We start from the raw sequence: 21,373 nt of genomic DNA on the forward strand, positions 1-21,373 counted from the left end.
GTGGGCAACACCCAAGACCGGGGAGAAAAGAGACCAAAATGGAGATGGCAGCTGGACATCCTAGTCACCGGGACACTCAGCGACTTCTGGGGCGCAGCCTGTGGGTAGGGGAGCTGGGGAGCAGATGCACACCATGTGAGCTTACCCAGTCTGCTGGGGGACTAGCTGGGAAGGGTGCCCGGGATGCGTTCACAAGCACAGAGCCTGGGCTCCCTCGCTATTGTATCAGAGGCTCTGGGGATGAAGTGGTCAGAGCTGAGGCAGCTGTGACACCTGCAGAAGCATGGGAAAGCATAGGCTTGTTTCTTTTCCGTTCCTCCTCTGCAGTTCCCTTAAAAGGTGTGCTGAGCTCACCTGCTGGATAATGAGAGTCCAGTGGCCCTGTCACTTCTGCCAACCCACCACATGGGAACAAGTCTGTCTCAGACCAACAGGGCAGCCCAGCCAAAACCAGTCTAAATTACTGACTCACAGACTCATGAGCTAAAGGAATATGTATTATTTTTACTGGTTGAACATGTTGTGTTTTCCTGATTCTTGTCTTCTCGAAGGAAAGAATCCAGTTGAGACGCGAGATACCAAGTAAGAGCAGCAAAAATTTATTGGGGTAAAATGGAAAGTACACTCTAGAGACAGGATAACAGGCTATGCAAACTGGAACCAGCCCCACTATTAGGATTAGGTTGGACTTCATTTTTTCTTAAGATGGTGGGAAGTCCTGCCCTGTGTCTTATGTCATTTGATTGACAGGTCAATATACAGCTCTAGGCTATATAACCTTTTTATTATAGTGCAAGCTCTTTACCTTAGGTATGTAAGTAAAGCCCTAAGTTGGGGGCACATCCCAATGTAATTGATTTAGATGTTATTTTAGTGGGGTGGGGTTACCTTAATCCTTTAAATTGAATAAATTTCTTATTAGCTGAAGAAAGGTGAAGGGAAGTCTAGAGTCAGCGTTCTAGGCTTTCTTGCTGCTGGGTCAGGTTCCAGACATCCAAATTTATCTTGCACTGCACCCTCCCCATCCTGCCTCCTTTCTGGAACACCGTGGAAGAGGCCCCAGCACAAATCACCATCTGCAGTTTGTACTTACCGGTTCCCGGGAGCCAATGCCTCACCTCTGTGTGCATGCCCTGTGCCTGCAGGATGCTAGCCCACAGTCCAGATCAGGAAGAACCAATCCTCCCCTGAGTAATCCAGCAGGAAACAGATCACAGGACCCCTCCCTGCTTCTGTGCCTGAGACCTGAGCAGAGGGGAGGCAGTACCTGAACTGAAATGGGGGAATAGCAATTAGCCTCCAGCTCAAGAAGAAACACTGGCCCAACTGGAAGCCCAGGCTGCAGTAGCAGGCCAAGGCTGAGAGCTGCAGAACAGTGGTGTCGAGGATGACTTCACTGTAGCGCTGCTCCTGCGCAAACTGGAGGACAGTCCTGACTAGGGTTTTGCTATCCCCTGACCACAGTGCTCCAGGGCCACATTTAGATGAAGCAGCTGCAATGCTCCTTCTGCAGAGAGGGCTTCTTCACGGGCAGATCTCCCACCATGCCCACCACCTGGCCCTCAGACTCAACCACCCAGAGGCAGGAGCCGCACTCGTTGAAGTAGGACCTGGTGATGTCAGTTATGTCTGTGCGCAAATATAAGGCTTCGAACTCAGACAAGGGGTATTTGGCAAGGAACCTCAGGGCAGCAAGGAGGGAAAGACTGGCCACCAGGACCAGGACCCAAGAGCCAGAGACCAGAAAGAGGGTGAGGGGCCCCAAAAGCAAGAGCACAAGGGTTCAGGGGTACGGTCAGGACATGGTGGAAGGCACTGGGGATATACTCAGCCATCCTGGGAAAACAAGTGCAGGATGCCCTGGTGGTCACTCTCCTGGTATTTGTGGATGTGACAAGGAGTCACGGACGGCTTGTGTGTCTGAATCTCAAAGTCCATGAGAGAGCTGCATGTCCCTGGGTGCATTCCCAGTCACCTTAGGGAAGAGAGAGGAAGCCATGTGAGTGTCCCACCTCTTCCACCATCCAGCTGTGAAGCAGCAGGCCACCCCCAAAGGGAGAAAGTGTAGGGTCAGAAAGACCTGCATTTGGTCCTAGCTCTATTCCTTTCTAGCTCTGTGACTTAGGGATCATTGCTTAACCTCTCTGGTTTCATCATCTGTAAATTGAGTGAGGTAAAACCTGTGTTTCAGGATAGTGTGGTGGATTTAATAAAATAACATATATAAAGCTGTGGCACATAAACTACCAACCTCTCCATCCTCCTTACCCTTTTCCTTACATTACCAGCTTGCTACAATGGGGCAACACCTAGCACCAGCCTGACCCTATGTCCCTGGCCCATCAGTCCCCCTTCCAAAGTCCAAACACTGCAGGAATCCTTTGGTCCTGGCCACAAACTTCAGCAATGGCTCCTTCTCTTCATTGAAAAATTTTGGGCTCCTGAGGTGCCATGAGAGTCAGTCACCAAAAATGGCCCAGTGTTGATAGTTAGGATGGTCTGGACTCAAAGCCATACTCAGAGCATTGTCCTTCCACCCAGTCATCTCACCTGCTACAACAGCCTTGTGTGTCCAGCCTGGCCTCTGCCCTCAGCCTCAGATGGGCATTCCCCACAGACAAGGCAGGGCTTGTTCCACCTCTGCGGACCAGGCACTGGATGGCATCACATTGGCTGGTACCTGGACATTTGATGAGCATAAATCCCCAGGGTGGGAAGCTGGGCTATGACAGAACAGGGGGCCGTTTACAGTAACCTGTGTGATCAGCAGGGACGGAGTCCCGAGGGGAAGCAGGGTCCAGGAGAGCTCAGGAGTGCTTACCTTTCTGGATGGCCTGTACCCTCTCTTCCCATAGTGGTTCAGGCCCAGACTTCACCTACCTGGTCCCACTGAGCATGTGATGGCCTCAGTCCTTATGCACACCTGCTAGGAGCCTGGCTGCACCCTGATCCTGTGTGCTGTCATCACAGGCCAGAGTCCACATCCCCTGGCTCAGCACACAAGGTCCTTGAGAGCTGGCTTCTCCCTGTGTGTGCTATACCTGGTGCCTGTGAAGCTGTTGATCTTATTCAGTTCCTTGCATTTACCTCACTAGGCTCCACCTCCATTCACCCACTGCCATCAGTCCCAGCAGGCAGTGTTATGTACATGCACCTATAATGAGCGAGGCCTTTTCAGCTTTCAGCAATGTTGACACAAGCCACTGGGTGCAGCTGGGGTGGGTTCTGAACCCCGGTCAGACCTGTGCCACAAGAGCAGTTAACTGTTCTGTGCTGAGATGTAGCACCAAGTAAAGAGGGAAAATGAAACAGAACACTGGGGGGACACAGGCAGAGTTCAGAGGCCAGGTAGGCCTGAGCAGGGTGAGCGAAGGCAGTGGTTCAGGTTGAGGCGACAGCAGATGAAAGGTTTCTGAGGCAGGACAAAGGTGAGGCTTTCAGGGAACGACGGCCCACAAGGCCACCAAAGGAGGGTCGGTGGGCAGTGGGGTTCTGGCCTTGCAGGGCCTGCCTTCCAGGTTAGGGGTTAGGACTCTACTCCCAGGGCCACAGGAGGCCATTATGCTTCTGGTGGGAGTAACAAGAGCCAGGGTTATGTGAGTGTGTGTGTGAATGCATGCACATCTGGGTTCTTGTGGAGAAGGGTTGGGGGAGGTGGGAATGGGAGCAGGCATTCCCCAGCCCCACAAGCTGTGCAGGGGTCCAGAGAGGAGGACCCAGGCACAGATGCACTTTGCTCTCCTTGGAAGAGCACCTGGCCAAGGAGGCTGAGTGGGAACCTAAGTGGAGCCTTACCTGCCCCCCAACAAGCTGTGAGCTGTGGTCAGAGCTAAGTCTGCCCACAGGAAAGCCATTTTTTCCTTCTTTTCTCAAAAAAAGCATTGTTGCCCACTGAACTGCACATGCAATATGCTACCTCTGCCAAGGCAGGGTGCCTCATTCTGTGTTCACAGAGGAGCCATCTGGGCTGGCAGAGGCCCAATGAGAGACAGCAGTGGCTCAGCCCCAAGAGAGTGACCCCAATGGTGAGACCTGGCTGGCCTGGAGGTGCTTGGAGAGTAGAAATGGCGGGCATTACCTACGATCTAACTGAGATCAGAGGACGGAGTCAGAGATGCCTACCAGCTTTCTGGCAAGAGCCTCCAGGAGGAGGCTGGAGAGAGGTCAGAGTTGGAGAGAAACTCATGTCTGCCCCTAAGGAGCCATCCCGGAACTTTCCCCATCAGAAATGGTAAAGGGTGAGCCATCGGTGTTTGTTACAAGGTTTTCTGTATGCTTAAGATTATTTTCAACATTTCCATGTCAAGCTCAGTGTGACCCAGCAACAGAGGGCCAAAGTGCAGGGGAGGGTTCCTAGTAACTCTAACATTAATCCATCAGAAACCTAATAGTCAAGCTGAAGGGCCAGAGGCTGGCAGACTGTCCCCAGCCTCTCCTTCCCTGTTTCCTCACAGGAGGTCTGTGGCTTCCTCAACACCCCATGGCCTCAGTTTACATTCAGGCTTTCCATCCTTCCCTCCCAGCATGGACTACAGGATGAGGAGGATGTACTGACATATATAGCTCCAAGAAATAAAAGATTGTAAGACAGTATGTTCTAATTCCATTTTGGAAATATATAACTTAAAAATAAGGAACATAGGAGAAAAGATGGTGGCGTGAATAGTGTGGTGGAAATCAAATGCCAAAACCACATATATGTTTAAAATACAGCAAATACAACTATTCCTAAAAGATTGACCATAAGTAAGAGTACACCAGCCAGTCTACATCGGGGAGAAGTCAACATCTCACGGAAAAGGGTAAAGTAAAAAGCACCGACCCAGCAGGATCCAAGCACTCCCCCCACCCCAGCTAACTAGCAGGGGTAAGAGAATCAGAGCGGGGAGGGAGTGGAAGCACAGGACTGCTAAAAACCAGCCCTAGTAATCTGCCCCAAGAGCATAGACTCACATTGCACAGTACTTTGGAGATTAGAGGAGCTGAAAAGCAGTCTGAGACTAAGACCACGAACAGGTTTCCACAACCAGATGCTCTGGGACAATAGAAAAGCAGGCTCTTTTATAAGAGTTAAAGGAACAATTGTTTAGGAGAAGGAACAGGTGGAAAAAATCATGCTAGTATACTCAGCCCAGCAGGCTGGAAACCTGCAGGAGCTTCAGACGCCCTATCCACATGGTTAGCAATGCACTACAAGGCCCCTAACCGTGATAAGCAGACTGCCACTAAGACCTCCCCACCGGCACCTGTACGCAAACCAGCTGTCACCACCATTACTCCAGACCACCTGGAAGGCGGCTCCACCTACAGCAACTACACAGCTTAAGGCAGAGGGCTTCCCCTTGCCTGCAGATAACGGGCCCAGACCCAGTGGCTGCGCCCTGCAGGTGCTTACAGGCACAAACAGCGGAAACGTTGGCTGACACCAGGAGGCATGAAAGGGCTCTGTTCTCATGAGAAAATACACATGGCTCGACTGCTACCCGTCATCACGCTAGGCCATCACAAGGACCACCCCACATACGGCACGTTAGGGAATTAACCCAGAGGCGGCTCTCTCCTCGCAGCTTACCTACATAGACAGCGGAGACAGACATGGCAACCGGTAAGCACGAAGAGATTTTGTCCTCCCAGCTGACACACGCAACACTCACTGGTGACCACTCCTATTGCTCCAGGACTATGAAAAGGCAGAAGTACCTTGTTCAATCCAAAATCCCTCAAACACCAGAAAGAAGGAACAGTGAGTCTAAAATCACCAATCTTCCTGAAAAAGAATTCAAAATAAAACTAATAAGCATGTTAATAGAGTTACTGAAAAATAATGGAATATAAATCAGGACAGGAATACAGAGAAGCTGAGGCAGAGAGAGATAAAAAGATCTCTAGGAATGAAAGAATATTCAGAGAAATGTGTAACCAATCCACAAGGAACAACACTTGCATTATAGGGGTACGAGAAAAAGAAGAGAGAGTAAAAGACACTTCAAAGTGTCTTTGAAGAAATAATTGCTGAAAACTTCCCTAAGTTGGGGAAGGAAATAGTCTCTCAGGACATGAAGTCCACAGATCTCCCAACACAAGAGACCGAAGGAGGACAACACTAACACATAAAATACTTAAAATGGCAAATATCAAAGACAAGGACAGAGTATTAAAAGAAGCCAGAGAAAGAAAAAAGATCACATACAAAGGAAAACCCACCAGGCTATCATCAGACCTCTCAGCAGAAACCTTACAGGCCAGAAGGGAGTGGCACGATACATTCAATGCAATGAAACAAAGGTCCTCCAACCAAGAATACTCTACCCAGCAGGATTATCATTTAAATTTGAAAGAGGGATAAAACAATTCCCAGATAAATAAAAATGGAGCAAATTTACCTCTCACAAACCATCTCTACAGTACATTTTAAAAGGACTGCTCCAGATGGAAATGTGCCTAAGACTAAAGAGCTGTCACCAGAGAAAATAAAACCAGAGCAAAGGAAGTAGACCAACTAAATACCAAACAAAGGAAAATTAAATCACATATCAACAAACTTAGTCAAGGGATACACAAAGAGTACAGATTATGACACCTAACAAATAAAGACTGGAGGAGGAAGAAAAAGAAGGGATAGAAAAAAAGAGTCATTAAAAGTGTGTTTATAATAGCATAGTAGTGAGTTAAGAAACACTGTTAGATAGTAAAGAAGTTACCCTTGAGTCTCTGGTAACCAAGAAACCAAAGACTACTATAGCAATAAGTATACACCTATTGATAATCACCGTAAATGTAAATGGACTGAATGCACCACTCAAAAGACATAGAGTTACAGAATGGATAAAAAAGCAAGCCTTTCAATATGCTGCCTACAAGAGATTCAGTTCAAACCCAAAGACATGCACAGACTAAAAGTGAAGGGATGGAAAGATATTTCATGCAACTAACAGGGAGAAAAAAAGCAAGAGTTGCAATACTTGCATCAGACAAAATAGGCTTCAAAACAAAGAAAGAAATAAGAGACAAAGAAGGACATTACATAATGATAAAGGGGTCAGTCCAAGAAGAGGATATAACCATTATAAGTATCTATGCACCCAACACAGGAGCACCTACATATGTGAAACAAACACTAACAGAATTAAAGGGGGAAATAGAAAGCAATGCATTCATTTTAGGATCTTTAAACACACTAGTCACTCCAAAGGACATATCACCCAGACAGAAAATAGAAAGGACACAGAGGCACTGAACAACACATTAGAATATATGGACCTAACAGACATCTATAGGACACTCCACCCAAAAGCAGCAGGATACATTCTTCTGAAGTACACATGAAAAATTTACCAAAATAGACCACATGCAAGGACACAAAAAGAGCCTCAGTAAATTTAAATAGACTGAAATAGTACAAACCAACTTCTCAAATCACAAATATATAAAACTAGAAATAAACTGTACAAAGAAAACACAAAAGCTCACAAACACATGGAGGCTTAACAACATGCTCCTAAATAATCAATGGGTCAATGACCAAATTAAAACACAGATCAAGCAATACATGGAGACAAATGAAAACAAACAAAAGCACAACACCCCAACTTCTGTGGGACACAGAGAAGGCACTTCTAAGATGAAAGTATATAGCAATTCAGGCATATTTCAAAAAGGAAGAACAATTCCAAAAGAGTACTCTAAATTAACAATTATTGAAACTCCAAAGAGGAGAATAAATGAGGCCAAAAGTCAGTAGAAGGAGGGACACAAAAAGATTAGAGAAGAAATAAATAAAATTGAGAAGAATAAAACAATAGAAAAAATGATGAAATCAGGAGCTGCTTCTTTAAGAAAATTAACAAAATACATAAGGTTCTAGGAAGACTTCTCAAGAAAAAAGAGACTCTACACACATAAACAAAATTGAAAATGAGAGGAAAAATTACTACAGACACCACAGAAATACAAAGAATTATTAGAGAATACTATGAAAAATTATACACTAACAAATTGGGTAATCTACAAGAACTGGACAACTTTCTAGAAAAATACAACCTTCCAAGACTGACCCAGGAACAAAAAGAAAATCTGAACATACCAATTACCAGCACTGAATTTGAATCAGTAATCAAAAAACTACTGAAGAACATAACCTCTGGTCCAGATGGATTCACCACTGAATTTTATCAGACATTTAGAGAAGACATAGTACCTATTCTCCTTAAAGTTTTACAAAACACAGAAGTAGAGGGAATACTTCCAAACTCGTTCTATGAAGCCAACATCACCTAATACCAAAACCAGGCAAAGAAACCAGAAAAAAAGAAAACTACACACCAATATCAAAGATGAACATAGATGCAAAAATAGTCAACAAAATACTAGCAAACTGAATTCAAAAATACATCAAGAGGATCATAGACCATGACAAAGTGAGGTTCATCTCAGGGCTGCAAGGATGGTACAACATTTGAAAATCCAACATCATCATCCACCACATCAACAAAAAGAAAGACAAAAATCACATGATCATCTTCCATAGATGCTGAAAAGCATTCAAGAAAATTCAACATCCATTCATGATAAAAACTCTCAACAAAATGGGTATAGAGGGCAAGTACCTCAACACAATAAAGGCCACATATGAAAAACCCACAGACAACATCATACTTAACAGCAGGAGCTGAAAGCTTTTCACCAAAGATTGGGCACAAGACAAGGAAGCCCACTCCCACCGCTTTTATTCAACATACTACTGGAGGTCCTAGACATGGCAGTCAGACATATAAAGAAATAAAAGGCATCCAGATTGAAAAGGAAGATACCAAACTGTCACTGTTCGCAGATGGCATGATACTGTACATAACAAACCCTAAAGAATCCACTTAAAAATTACTACAATATCTGAATTCAGCAAACTTGCCAGATATAAAATTAATACACAGAAATCCATTGCATTCCTATTCACTAATGATGGACTAGCAGAAACAGAAGTTAGGAAAACAATTCAATTCACAATTGCATCAAAAAGAATAAAACACCTAGGAATACACCTAACCAAGGAAGTGAAAGACCTATACACTGAAAACTACAAGACACTCATAAGAAAAATTAAAGGGCATACCAATAAATGGAAACACATCCTGTGTTCATGGATAGGAAGGATTAATATTGTCAAATGGCCATCCTGCCAAAAGCAATCTACAGATTAAATACAATCCCTATTGAAATACCAACAGCGTTCTTCAACAAACTAGAGCAAATAGTTCTAAAATTCATATGGAACCACAAAAGATGCCAAATAGACAAAGCAATCCTGGGAAGAAAGAATAAACTGGGGGATGATTATGCTCCCTGACTTAAAGCTCTATACAAAGCCACAGTAATCAAGATAATTTGGTAGTGGCACAAGAACAGACCTATAGACCAAGGGAAGAGACTAGAGAGCCCAGATATAAACCCAAGCATATATGGTCAATTAATATACGTAAAAGAGCCATGGACATACAATGGAGATTCTTCAACAACTGGTGTTAGAAAAACTGGACAGCTACATGCAAGAGATTGAAACTGGATTACTGTCTAACCCTATGCACAAAAGTAAACTCGAAACAGATCAAAGACCTGAATGTTAGTCATGAACCATAAAACTCTTAGAAGAAAACATAGGCAAAAATCACTTCAATATAAACATGAGCAACTTTTTCCTGAAAGCATCTTCTTGGGCAAGGGAAACGAGCAAAAATGAACAAATGGTACTACATCATGCTAAAAAATTCTGTACAGAAAAGGACACACTCAGCAGCACAAAAAGGCACACTACAGTATTGGAGGATATATTTGTAAATGACATATCCGACATGGGGTTAACATCCAAAAAATATAGTAAGAACTCACATGCTTCAACACCCAAAAACCAAAAAACCATATGAAAAAGTGGGTGGAGGATATGAACAGATACTTCTCCAAAGAAGAAAGTCAGATGGCCAACAGGCACATGAAAAGATGATCCACATCACTAATCATCAGGGAAATGAAATTAAAACCACAATGAGGTATCACCATGCAACAGTCAGGATGGCCAAATTCGAAAGACTAGGAACAACAAATGACGGTGAGGATGCGGAGAAAGGGGAATCCTCCTACACTGCTGGTGGGAATGTAAACTAGTTCAACCATTGTGGATAGCAGTATGGAGGTTCCTCAAAAAACTAAAAATAGAAATACCGTTTGACCCAGGATTTCCACTCCTAGGAATTTACCCAAGGAAAACAAATTCCAGATTCAAAAACACATATGCACCTTATGTTTATTACAGTACTATTTACAATAGCGAAGATATAAAAGCAACCGAAGCGTCCATCAGAAGATGAATGGATAAAGATGTACATACACACAATGTAATACTATTCAACCATAAGAAAGAAACAAATCCTACCATTTGCAACAATATGGATGGAGCTACAGGGAATTATGCTCAGTGAAATAAGTCAGGCAGAGAAAAACAAATACCAAATGATTTCCCTCATTTATGGAGTATAACAACAAAGCAAAACTGGAGGAATAAAACAGCATTAGACTCACAGACCCCAAGAAGGGACTAGCGGTTACCAAAGAGAAGGGGTGGGGAAGGGCGGATGGGGAGGGAAGGAGAAGGAGACTGAGGTGTATTATGATTAGTACACATGATGGGGCCCCGGAGGATTATGAGGAAGAAAGTGTAGCACAGATGAGACAAATAGTAACTCTGAGGAATCATACTAAACTGGTGGACAGTGACTTCAATGGGGTATGGGGCATGCCAGATCAAGCCTTGTCCGACAAACAATGCCTATAATGAAGAAAATAAAGAAAGCAGAAGAGAGATGTAAGTGCAACCTGGCTTTGACAGCCCAGCCCAAGGGACATAGGAGTCAAGGAGAGGGAACCAAATGGAAAGATTCTTGGTCCAGATCTTTCCTCACAAGGTGCACTCAAAAAATTCATCCAATTCTTGAACCAAATTACAAAAAGAGCTCCTCAATCCCTTCTTGTGCTCCTAAAAAGGGACAAGTTCATTAAACAGCTCAACTGATAGAATTTCAGAACAAACTAACTGTCCAACCTAAATGTTGCTCCTTCTTAAGGATATTAATTAACAGTACATATAATTTAAATGGGTAATATAGGTTATAAAATATATTATAAATAAGCACTAGTTTTTTTTAATGCAATTAACCTTAACTTTTTTTCAGTATTGATTAATTGATTGATTGAGAGGGCATCTCTCATATTTATTGATCAAATGGTTGTTAACAATAATATTCTGTATAGGGGACTCAATACACAATCATTAATCAACCCCAAGCCTAATTCTCAACAGTCTCCAACTTCTGAAGCATAACGAACAGCACTAGTTTTTTATATTCGTGAACATCTTTAAGAAACGTTGAGATGATTTCCCTAACATAAGATCCTGGAGGAAATGGAGGCTATCACATCTGTCCTGTAGGATTCCCCCTTCACAGAGCTCAGCCATTTAGGTGTTGTTTTAGCTCACCTACTACTGCCTCCACCCAATCCTGTCTTCTTGTTGGGAAGCTGACCTCCCTATTGGCTACCTCGTACCTTTAAACTGTCTCCTTGTGACATCATTCTCCCACCAACCTATCACCACCTGTAGAATCTTGGGGTTTCCACGGAGTTGTTTGTAAATAGACTTGGAGCATCGCAAGTGATCAGTGAACTTCATACTGGACACATGTCCTCTTCATCTCCAGTCACTCAGACATCTTCTAGGTTCTTCTCCTTATTTCTTGGATCTACGGTTTGTGTTTCCTCTTCTTCTCTGACCATGTCAGGTAAGGAAAGAAACTTTTAAAGGACTTTAATTAAATTTTTTGCCCCTAAATTCAGGAGCAGGTTTAAAACAGCATGAAATAATGGGAGAAAAGTGTTGAACTAGAAATCGGGAGACCTAATTTCAGATTTGACTTTGACATTTACTAGCTGTGTGACTTTGGACAAGTCATTGACTCTCCAAGAAAATCTGGTTTTTGCTCATCTGTTCCATTAGGAGGCCAGTTTGGCTCTCTCTGGTCCGTTTCTTTTCCAATATTGCATCTTAAAGGGCACCCAGGTAGGAAATGAGATCAGAGGCCTCTTAAAAGGGTTTCCACAGAAACAGAGAAAACAAGGTGGTGTAGAAAACTGGCAGTATATACTGAGATGTACCATCTGTAGTGGCCTCCCTCCAATAATACTTCAAATTTACTATGTTTTAGTTTAATGATGTTCAAAAAGAAATATCCACACATTTTCAAGTGTTCTATCAAAACCAGGAGAAAACAGAAAGTAGGGAGAGAAGATAGAGAGTACATGGCTATTCAAAAGGAAGGAAGTTGAAGATTGTTTTCATCAGCACAGGCCCGCACGAACCAAGCGGGTGGAGAAAAAATAGGAATGAAGGCAAGCATGGAGCAGCTCTCAAGAAAAAGGAGCAGCTTGAGATGAATGTTGAAGCATTCAAAGATTTTAAATTAAAGCAGAAGCACAGAGTGGAATCTGCTCAGAGCAGGGCAGAACACAGTTGATCTAAGCAAATGCTTCCATGAGTAGACTCAGAAGGAAAGCCAGGCCAGATAGGGTATATCACACATCAGAAAACAGGAGCTTATCAGAAGTCACACACAACTGTTTTGTTTTCCCACTGCCTCTCTGAACCACAGACGGCACCTTACAGTTTTGAATGTAAACACTTTAGAAGTACGTTTTAGAAATCATGCTTCCTATGAACAAGAAACTAACTCAAGCGGTTATCTAGGAGAGTGGAGGAAACAGAATTTTCACTATTTTATGTCATTCTGATTTTTAAACTATGTACACGTTTTGCCTATTAAAAATAAAATTAAGTCTTTTTAAATATCTTATCTCCTAACTTGAATCAGGACTAACTGCTTTTGTGATAAGTAAGTTTCAAGTCAAGACTGCAACTGCTCTTCATCTATAGTTATTTTCTTCTCAATACAGAAGGCACACTAATGAACAGCCATAATCTGCTTTTAGATGTTAGCAATTCTAAGAAGGAGAAATCAAGCCCCACATCTTGAATCCCACATTTATCTAACACAATTTTGTGGAGTCGTTTGGGTTTTCCTACATTAAAAAAGTTAAATTTAATTCTAGCCTGTTGGTTGTTCTGGGATTTGAGGATTACACTTTCCTGGATGTTCAAGATGATTGTGATCTAGGTCATAAGCTAAATATTAAAACTTTCATGATACTTGTTAAGTGTTCTTTTCTCTTATCTGATTATATTATTTAGAATACATATATTTGAACAAGGCTTGATATTTGTTACTTGCTGGCTAACATTCAGCTATGAAAGGGCGCAATAATAGAATTCCTTTATACTTAGTATCTTGCTTTCTGTTGTGTACCAGGTTTTAATGAAACATTTGTCTACAAAAATTGTAGTTCCCTGTACTTACACATTTATTGCATTTTGCTGCTATGTATGCAACTGTTTACTGATAATATTTTCTCTGTCTGAATGTACTGTCCAGGAATTCATTCAAAATTACCTTCTACCATGGGCTGTTATTTTGCTTACTCATGCTCACTAACATACAGGAGGCAATATTCCCTTTCAGAGCATTGCACATATGATACAGAACTTCATTTCTTACTAAACTTATGCCTTAATGCCTGCTCCATACATACCCCCATTTTCAATAGTATCCCTATATTTCTATTTACTTTTCTGATACATGTTCCTCATAAGTTTCCTCATTATCTTTCCAAAACTTGTATTTTCCTCTCTATAAATCATATGTAACATATCATTTTGATCGATGTATGAATTATTACTGTCAATATTGTTACTACTATAACCACTTTATACATGAATAACCTGAAGCTCACAGAGAGAAAAAGAGCAACTCTTTTCTCTCAAAAACCACTTTTTGAGAAACTCACCCTCAGGTAGTCATTTTGACGGAGGATCAGAAACCTGGCTTGAAGATGGTAAGAATGGACCCTTCAATTTACCACCTATACGTGAATGCTGGGTAAGAGCATGCGAACTGCACAAGCAAACTGAGACACTGGGGATTACAACGGGAGCAGCTGTGCTATTTTCCAATGGACAAAAAAAAAAAAGCCCATATGGAAACTCCTATTTCTCCTGGTTTCTGGCAGTGTGATGCTGAGAGCAGAGTCCTGGCAAGGAAGTCAGGATACTTAGGGTCCCGCAACCTGGTAATGACACTACCAGAATGGGAGAACTTCAACAGGCCCATCTGACCTCCCTAAGCCTCAGTTTCCTCACTTGTAACACAGGAGTGTTAGCAGTTCTTGAGGGACCTCCCACTTCTAAAATGCTTCATTTCTAGGAAATAGCACAGGAGAAGATACTAATGCAGGCTCACAGGGAAGAAGGTTGCTTCTAGCCTAGAGAACCATTAGGAACCCCTCTCCTGGGTCTGCGCGCACATCTGCCCAAACTAGGAGCACGGGCAGTGAGTCCAAAAGAGTACCAGACGGCTCCGACACCGAGAACCATCAGAAACGGACTGGTTCTCGCTACCTCCTGTGAGTTGGTATTAGAGTCTTCCTGACAGCAGTGACCTTAAGGTAATGCTACTCCTCCAACAGAGAATTTTCAACTGCTCTGATTTTTTTCCCCTACAGAAAATTTCCAAAATCCATTTTTACTTGGAACTCCAAGTTCTCTGCAGCTCTCTCTTCCCATGGGGAGCCATGCAGCTTCTTCCTTAACAGGAAGTGTCTGCAACTTCCCAGGGTCTCTGCTCCCGACGCCAGTTCGACATGGCCGCTGCCATCAGTCTCTGGCATCTCTTTCCAGCCACTCACGGGTAGTGCCTACTTTTACCAACATTCTGGCACAATCATGTTGTCTGGAGTTACTGGCCAGAGCCAGCTCTCCACTTCAGCTGCTTCCTACCCATGTGGTTTTGAGTGGAACATCACAGGAAGCACGGAAAAGAAGTCCTCTTCCCTTGGAGACTTCACTGAGACTGTCACTGACCAGAACACAGCCATGCTATGGCGGCCCAATATGATAAGGCTTCAGATGCCAATAACATGGTCCCTCTGTATCCATCACTTTCTGCAAGCCTTGTTCAGGGAGCACCATCTCACATGCCAATTCGGGGACATAGACTGTCCCCTCTTTACCAGCAAGGGAGCCGCGTATGTTACTACAATCAAGGCACACCGGGGCCTCTGCTATCTGGAGGACTTGGCCCCTGCCTGCAGCCCTATGGCTCTGTGTCTCATACAGGAAGGAAGGCCTCTGCCCCTCAACCAGGAATGGTGACGGCGCCTCAGATTCAGCCCGCAGATACCCTCCCACCAGGCTCCACATCTAGAATCTACTACTCTGCGTCTGCTCAACCCATCACAGAACCACGTTTTCAAGGTGAGGGCAAACAGCAAGTAGGGAGAGGAATAAGGTGAGCATTCAAAAGACAGGTCCGAGTTCTCTGCAGCTCCACAGATGGGTGGAGTTTGAGTCCTGAGACTTTCGTGACCACCACTCTCAGTGCTCTTCATTTTCAGACCTAATAGAGGTGGGAAGGCAGGTCGCCGTGACGGCCGTCTATGCCACAGGCACATGAAGCCCAAGAGCGTACCAAGGGACACGGTGCTTCTCACGGCCCCAGCCGATCAGTGCCCCCCGTATACTCCCACACTGCAATGAACTCCCTTTTCCTCATCTACTCCTGATGTTTGGAAGGTATTTATTTCACTTACTGTGCTAGTACCAGTTTAAGTTTCTCTCACTCCCTTAACTGACACCAGGATTTAAGACCTGGTGTTCTGGCATCTTGTCCAAAGCAAGCAGGCTACGCATCTGTCCCTGCTTATATAGTTCGTCAGGAAGGGCTCCATTCTCTCTTTTAGTCTATGGGGTGAGTTGCTCTTAACTTCTCAGGAAAGCAGACAGGATTGGAGACTAAGCCTTGTAAAACATTTCATACTTTAAAAATCACTTTTACCTTTTATTTGACTTACAAAAACCTTACCAAGTACAAAGGAAACCGAGCAACAGTGACATCAAGTGATCACCAGTAAGAGCTAGAACAGTTGCCTCCTCTATCTCCCAGCACAGGGTGCTGCCCATGATGCTTAAGAACTAGGACAAAAGTCTTGTCCGTGTTGAACAGTGCATGATTGCTGTGTGGTGTCTCGCAGCACCTCACTTACCAAAGACTGACCTCTTCCTTGTTCCTTGGTAGTGATGGAGACTTCGCTGGGGATGGAGACTTCCCTGGGTTTGCGGCCTCCAAGCCAGACATTTTGTCTGCCGCAAGGTCCAGAATTCCCCAAGACCTGCAGCAGCAGACATATCCACACACTGGAGGGTAACCCACCACCTGAGGCTGGAGGCATTTCAGTGACAGCTTCAGTCCAGAGTTCCAGTAATTCCTCAGCGCTTCCTCCAGGTAGAAATAAGGAAGAAACGGAGAACAACAGTTTGCATGATATTAAAACCAAGCCTTCAAAGCCTCTGGATGCCTCCCCTCCCAGATCCCCACAGAAGACCAAGATGATGCACTCCTCCCTTTACAAATCCCTGATATTCACCAGCTCCTGGCCTGCATTGATCCCCTTGGCCAAGAGAGGCAGCCTGGTTCTGAAGACACTAACCTGGGAAACAACAGCCTGAGCCCTGAGGACCAAGGGACACTTGGAAATGAGGCTGAATCGAGCGGCGGTTCTGCTAACATTGCTGCCCGGTGGAGGACAGTCACCTCCCTCAGCTCTTCAGCTCCTTGAAAGACCTCGATCAGTCCAAAGGTCCCGAGGTGGTCAAAGCCAAAGATACCAGAGCCATCGACTTAAACCAGCTGTGGGAAAGGTCACGTATCAAAAACGGGTCCTCTGGTCAAGCCAGGAAGACCAAACATAAGGCCTCTGAGCCTGTCAGTGCTGCTCTGAAGGCCAAAATCCAGCCAAAGGACCCGGAGGGTCTCTTAGGGGGAGACGTGAGCATCTGTAATGTTGCAGACGGTGACAAGGTTCCTAACCGCAAATCTGCAAGAGCTGCATCAGGCGGGACCAGCAAAACTAGGAGCCGTGAACAGGGAAAGACCAAAACAACCAGAAAAAGCAACCCCAAGAAAGCTGCAGAGGGTAAGCAGTCCGGGAGCAGAGCCAGGGCAGAAGAAAAGGCAACCATTCCCAGGATGAAGCGCAAGAAAAACCAACCTGAGCTCAGCCAAGAGAGCTTTAAAAAACCTCGAAGCATGCTAGGCATGCACATGCTGGAGTCTGTGCAGGTTTTTCATGCACTGGGGAAGAAGGCTGATAAGGAAACTGGATTCTCTTCTTCCCAGGCCTTGGGAAATTCAAGGAACCCCAAAGACCCCCAGCCACCCCTGGCCACCAAACCATGCCTGAATACTCTACAACAGGGTAAAGGTCTTGAGAAAACTCATGCCAAAGCCCAGAAACCAGACGGCAGTGTCAAAAAAGAGTGTCCATCTCCATCCCAGGATGAACGGCCACCTCCTGGGAAGGTCACGTTGGTGCCTCTGCCTTTTCTGACTGAGGACAGGCCTCAAGCTCGCCGAGTTCCTCGGAGGCCACAGTCTCTGGCCTCACGCCGGCCAGCTCTGGCTTCCTCTACCCAGCCTGGATCTACGGACGCAGCTCAACCTACTGCAGTTGGTTCGTCCCGGCAAGCGCGTGCACCTTTGACAGGTCCTGCCTGCTCATCTCTGGGTCCAGTCCAGACCAACTCAACCCAACCACACCTGACCAACTCTACCCAGCCCAGGGTCACCCAGTCCGCTGCTTCTGGACCTGCACCCTACAGAACATCATCTTGCACTCCTCTGCAGCAGGAGCCCATTCCCACTGCTGTGCCCCAGCACCAGCCTCCACCCGAACCTCAAACCCAGCTTCCACCCCGAGAATTCTGCTTCCAACCACATCCATGGAGGAAACCCAATATTTCTGGGCCAGTAACGTCAAAGCCCATCACAGAAGAGCAGAGGCCAGAGCGGGAGGCTATGAAGAGGCAGGCTCAACAAGAGCGTGAGAATGCCGCCAAATACACCTTTGCAGGGAAAGTACAGTTTTTCACCGAGAGGGAAAAGGAAATAGAAATTGCTGACTACTATGGCTACGTAACGTAAGACCTGATAGGAGTGTTGGTGCCACTTTGGTCACCAGCTGTAGATAGACAGATAATAAGTTTCCACACATAGATAGATAGACATAAGTTTCTACACGTAGATAGATAGATAGATATAAGTTTCCACACGTAGATAGATATAAGTTTCCAGACATAGACAGATAGATAGATATGTTTCCACACATAGACAGATAGATATGTTTCCACATGTAGATAGACAGATAAAAGTTCCTCCATTTATTCTGACAGATTTTAAAACAATAGACGGAATAGAATTAATAGATGAGTAACAAAGAAGTCTTTTGAGTTTTGATATGCTTTCAACTGTGGTTTCTCTTTGGTGGGAGTGGGGATGCAAGCCTGTATGAGAAAGACAGACCTGCAAGGTGGATGGCATGTCAGGGAAGAGGGATAAGAACTGGGGAGGGAGGAAGGAACTCGGCCCAGGGTCAGGAAGGACAAAGGGGGGAGAGAGGTTACAGGTTTATAAAAAGGAGTTGGCGTGCGGGACATGGCAGAAGTAAGAAGCACATCAAGGCTAAGGGTCAGAGTTAACCTTCGAACAGTTGAAGATGTCAGGAGATGAGTCTAGGTTGAGCAGGAGAAATGTTCAAAGTCTCTCGTGAAGGCTGACATCGTGTCTCATGACAACCAGTTAAGTATTTTAGAAAACAAGGGATTCAGGACACAACTCCAAAACATCGCTAATCATCAGGGAAGTGCAAATTAAAACCACAGTGCTCCATCACTTCACACCAGTTAGGACGGCCAACATCCAGAAGACAAGCAACCACAAATGCTGGCGAGGAGGCGCAGGAAGTGGAACCCTCCTACACTGCTGGTGGGAATGTAAACTAGTTCAACCACCATGGAAAGCAGTATGGAGGTTCCTCAGAAAACTAAAAACAGAAACATCCACTTGACCCAGGAGTTCCACTCCTAGGAATTTACCCAAAGAAAACAAGTTCTCAGAATCAAGAAGACATGTGCACGCCTATGTTCACTGCAGCACTATTTACAATAGCCAAGATATGCAAGCAACCTCAGTGTCCATCAGCAGATGAATGGATAAAGAAGATGTGGTACATATACACAAGGGAATACTATTCAGCCATAAGAAAGAAACAAATTCTACCATTTGCAACAATATGGATTGATCTAGAGGGTACTACGCTCAGTGAAATAAGTCAGGCAGAGAAAGACAAATAGCAAATGATTTCCCTCATTTGTGGAGTAGAACGATGAAGCAAAACTGAAGGAACAAAACAGCACTGGACTCACAGACCACAAGAAGGGACTAGCGATTACCAAAGGGGAGGTGTGGGGAAGGGTGGGTGGTAGGGAGGGAGGAGGGGATTGAGGGGTATTATGATTACTACACATGGTGTTGGGGGGATCATGGGGAAGACAATGCAGCACAGAGAAGACAAGTAGTGACTCTGTGGCATCTTACCACACTGATGGACAGTGACTGCAATGGGGTATGGGTGGGGACTCAATAATATGGGTGAATGTAGTATCCACACTGGTTTTCACTTTTTTCATGTTTTCATTTTTTAATTAAGGTGTCATTGATATACACTCTTAAGATAAGTGTATATCAACGATACCTTAATAAGAAAATGTAAAAAAAATAAAAAGAAATTAAGTAAGGAAGCAGGTCGTGCTTATATGAACTTCATTTCAGGATACTAAAGGGGCATTACAAAGTATTTGCTACAAAAAAGGAAAAATGGGGTGTGACAGGGTTGAGAACCAGTGTTCTACACGGTGCATGTGGATTTCTGAAAGAATACTGCTTACCTTTTTCAAAGGAACTTTGACAGTGATGAAACGAGTCCCTGGCAGGTGCTGTCCAACTGGGATACAGCCTTTCCACCTGTTAATACATTTTCTTGTTAGACAAATTGTAGGTCGGCCAGTCTCTCTGCATAGAATGAAGTCTCCTTGAACATGAAAAGCAGAACCCAAAAGTAGGTCCTCTCTTCTCCCTACTCTGCACTCTGCTGCTCCACTTACTCAACCCCACCTGGTAGCGATCTATACTCCCCCTCTGCCTGCTTCCCCACCTTGAAAACAGACAAGGCAGCAGAACAGTGCAAAGGGCTCCACAAATAAGACACATCTAAGACCACAGGTGGCCAGAACTCCTGCGTCCCCAATAAAATCTAGCCCAGTCCTGAACACTAAGGTGTCGTTAATACGCACCTGTTGACTGAAACCGTTTACGTCCAATTCTTCCACTTTACACATTACTTTTAGTCCTAACACAACTGATGCCATCGAATGCAACCAGTAGTGAACTTCAAGTTCGTATTTTAAAATAAAACCTGATAAAAAAGGGGCCGTGAACTTCACTTAATAAGGCTAGGAGTGATAGTAAAAAGGCAGTATTTGAGCTGCCTTCGGTAGGAGTTATATAGAATCAAGTAAGGTTAGTTCAGCATTCCTGAAGTATAGAAAGTGAGGGCAAGTGACACAAGATGGGGCTGGGCAAAGAGAGGGGATTCTAGACCATGCAGAGTCTTAAAGACCACGGAAAAGAGTTTGTTTTTATTCTTGAAGCAATGTTTTTGTGCAATATTTAGGAGAACTTTCCAAGTTGCCTATTAAAAACATGTCTTATGTGAAGAATGGACTGGAAGGAAACAGGGATCGATAAATATATACACTAATCAGGACCTAGAAGCAATAGATCAGGCAAGTTCTGCATCAGGATTCTGACGGAGGGGAGAGGACAGAGTCAAAAGATACTCAGGACATAAAACGAAGGGGACTTGGTGGGGTGTGACATGGAGGAAAGCAAGGTCTCAAGGAAGAAGAGTTCACTGAACATAAAAGCAAAGCCTCAAAATTAATCATTTGAATATATGGAGGCCGATTTCTCAAATGACACCGGTTAGAAAGCAACAGGATGCCCTTGGCGATTCCTGGGAACAACACACACAATTTTTCGGTGAAAAGTTTGGTTGTACTGGTGGGTTTTTTCATTCAACCTTTGCTCTTCTTACCCCTCTTTTCTGTGCAAAAATAGCACAGCTTGAGGAATGCGGGGACCCCATTTTGGTAAGTAAGGGGTGTCCCCACACTGACAGGCCCATCTTAAAGGGTGGTCCCTCTCTATTTCACCCAGGGAACCATGGCCCGCGCCTCGCTTCTACAAGGATGGGGAGAAATCAAAAACACCAGGCTGTCCACGTCACCTCCTGTGAGCGGAGCAGCGAAAGCGTCACAGCCTCCCGG

General features: G+C 44.5%; 2 pseudogenes; one reads left to right on the forward strand and one right to left on the reverse strand.

Annotated features, from left to right (window-relative positions):
• Positions 1-1,149: 1,149 nt before the first annotated feature.
• LOC140847103 (putative N-acetyltransferase 8B) lies at positions 1,150-16,329 on the reverse strand (annotated as a pseudogene).
• Positions 14,646-19,909, forward strand: LOC140847104 (uncharacterized protein C2orf78-like; annotated as a pseudogene).
• The last annotated feature ends 1,464 nt before the right edge of the window (positions 19,910-21,373 follow it).

Source organism: Manis javanica, chromosome 17 (genome assembly GCF_040802235.1).
Source record: "Manis javanica isolate MJ-LG chromosome 17, MJ_LKY, whole genome shotgun sequence".
Taxonomy (NCBI): domain Eukaryota; kingdom Metazoa; phylum Chordata; class Mammalia; order Pholidota; family Manidae; genus Manis; species Manis javanica.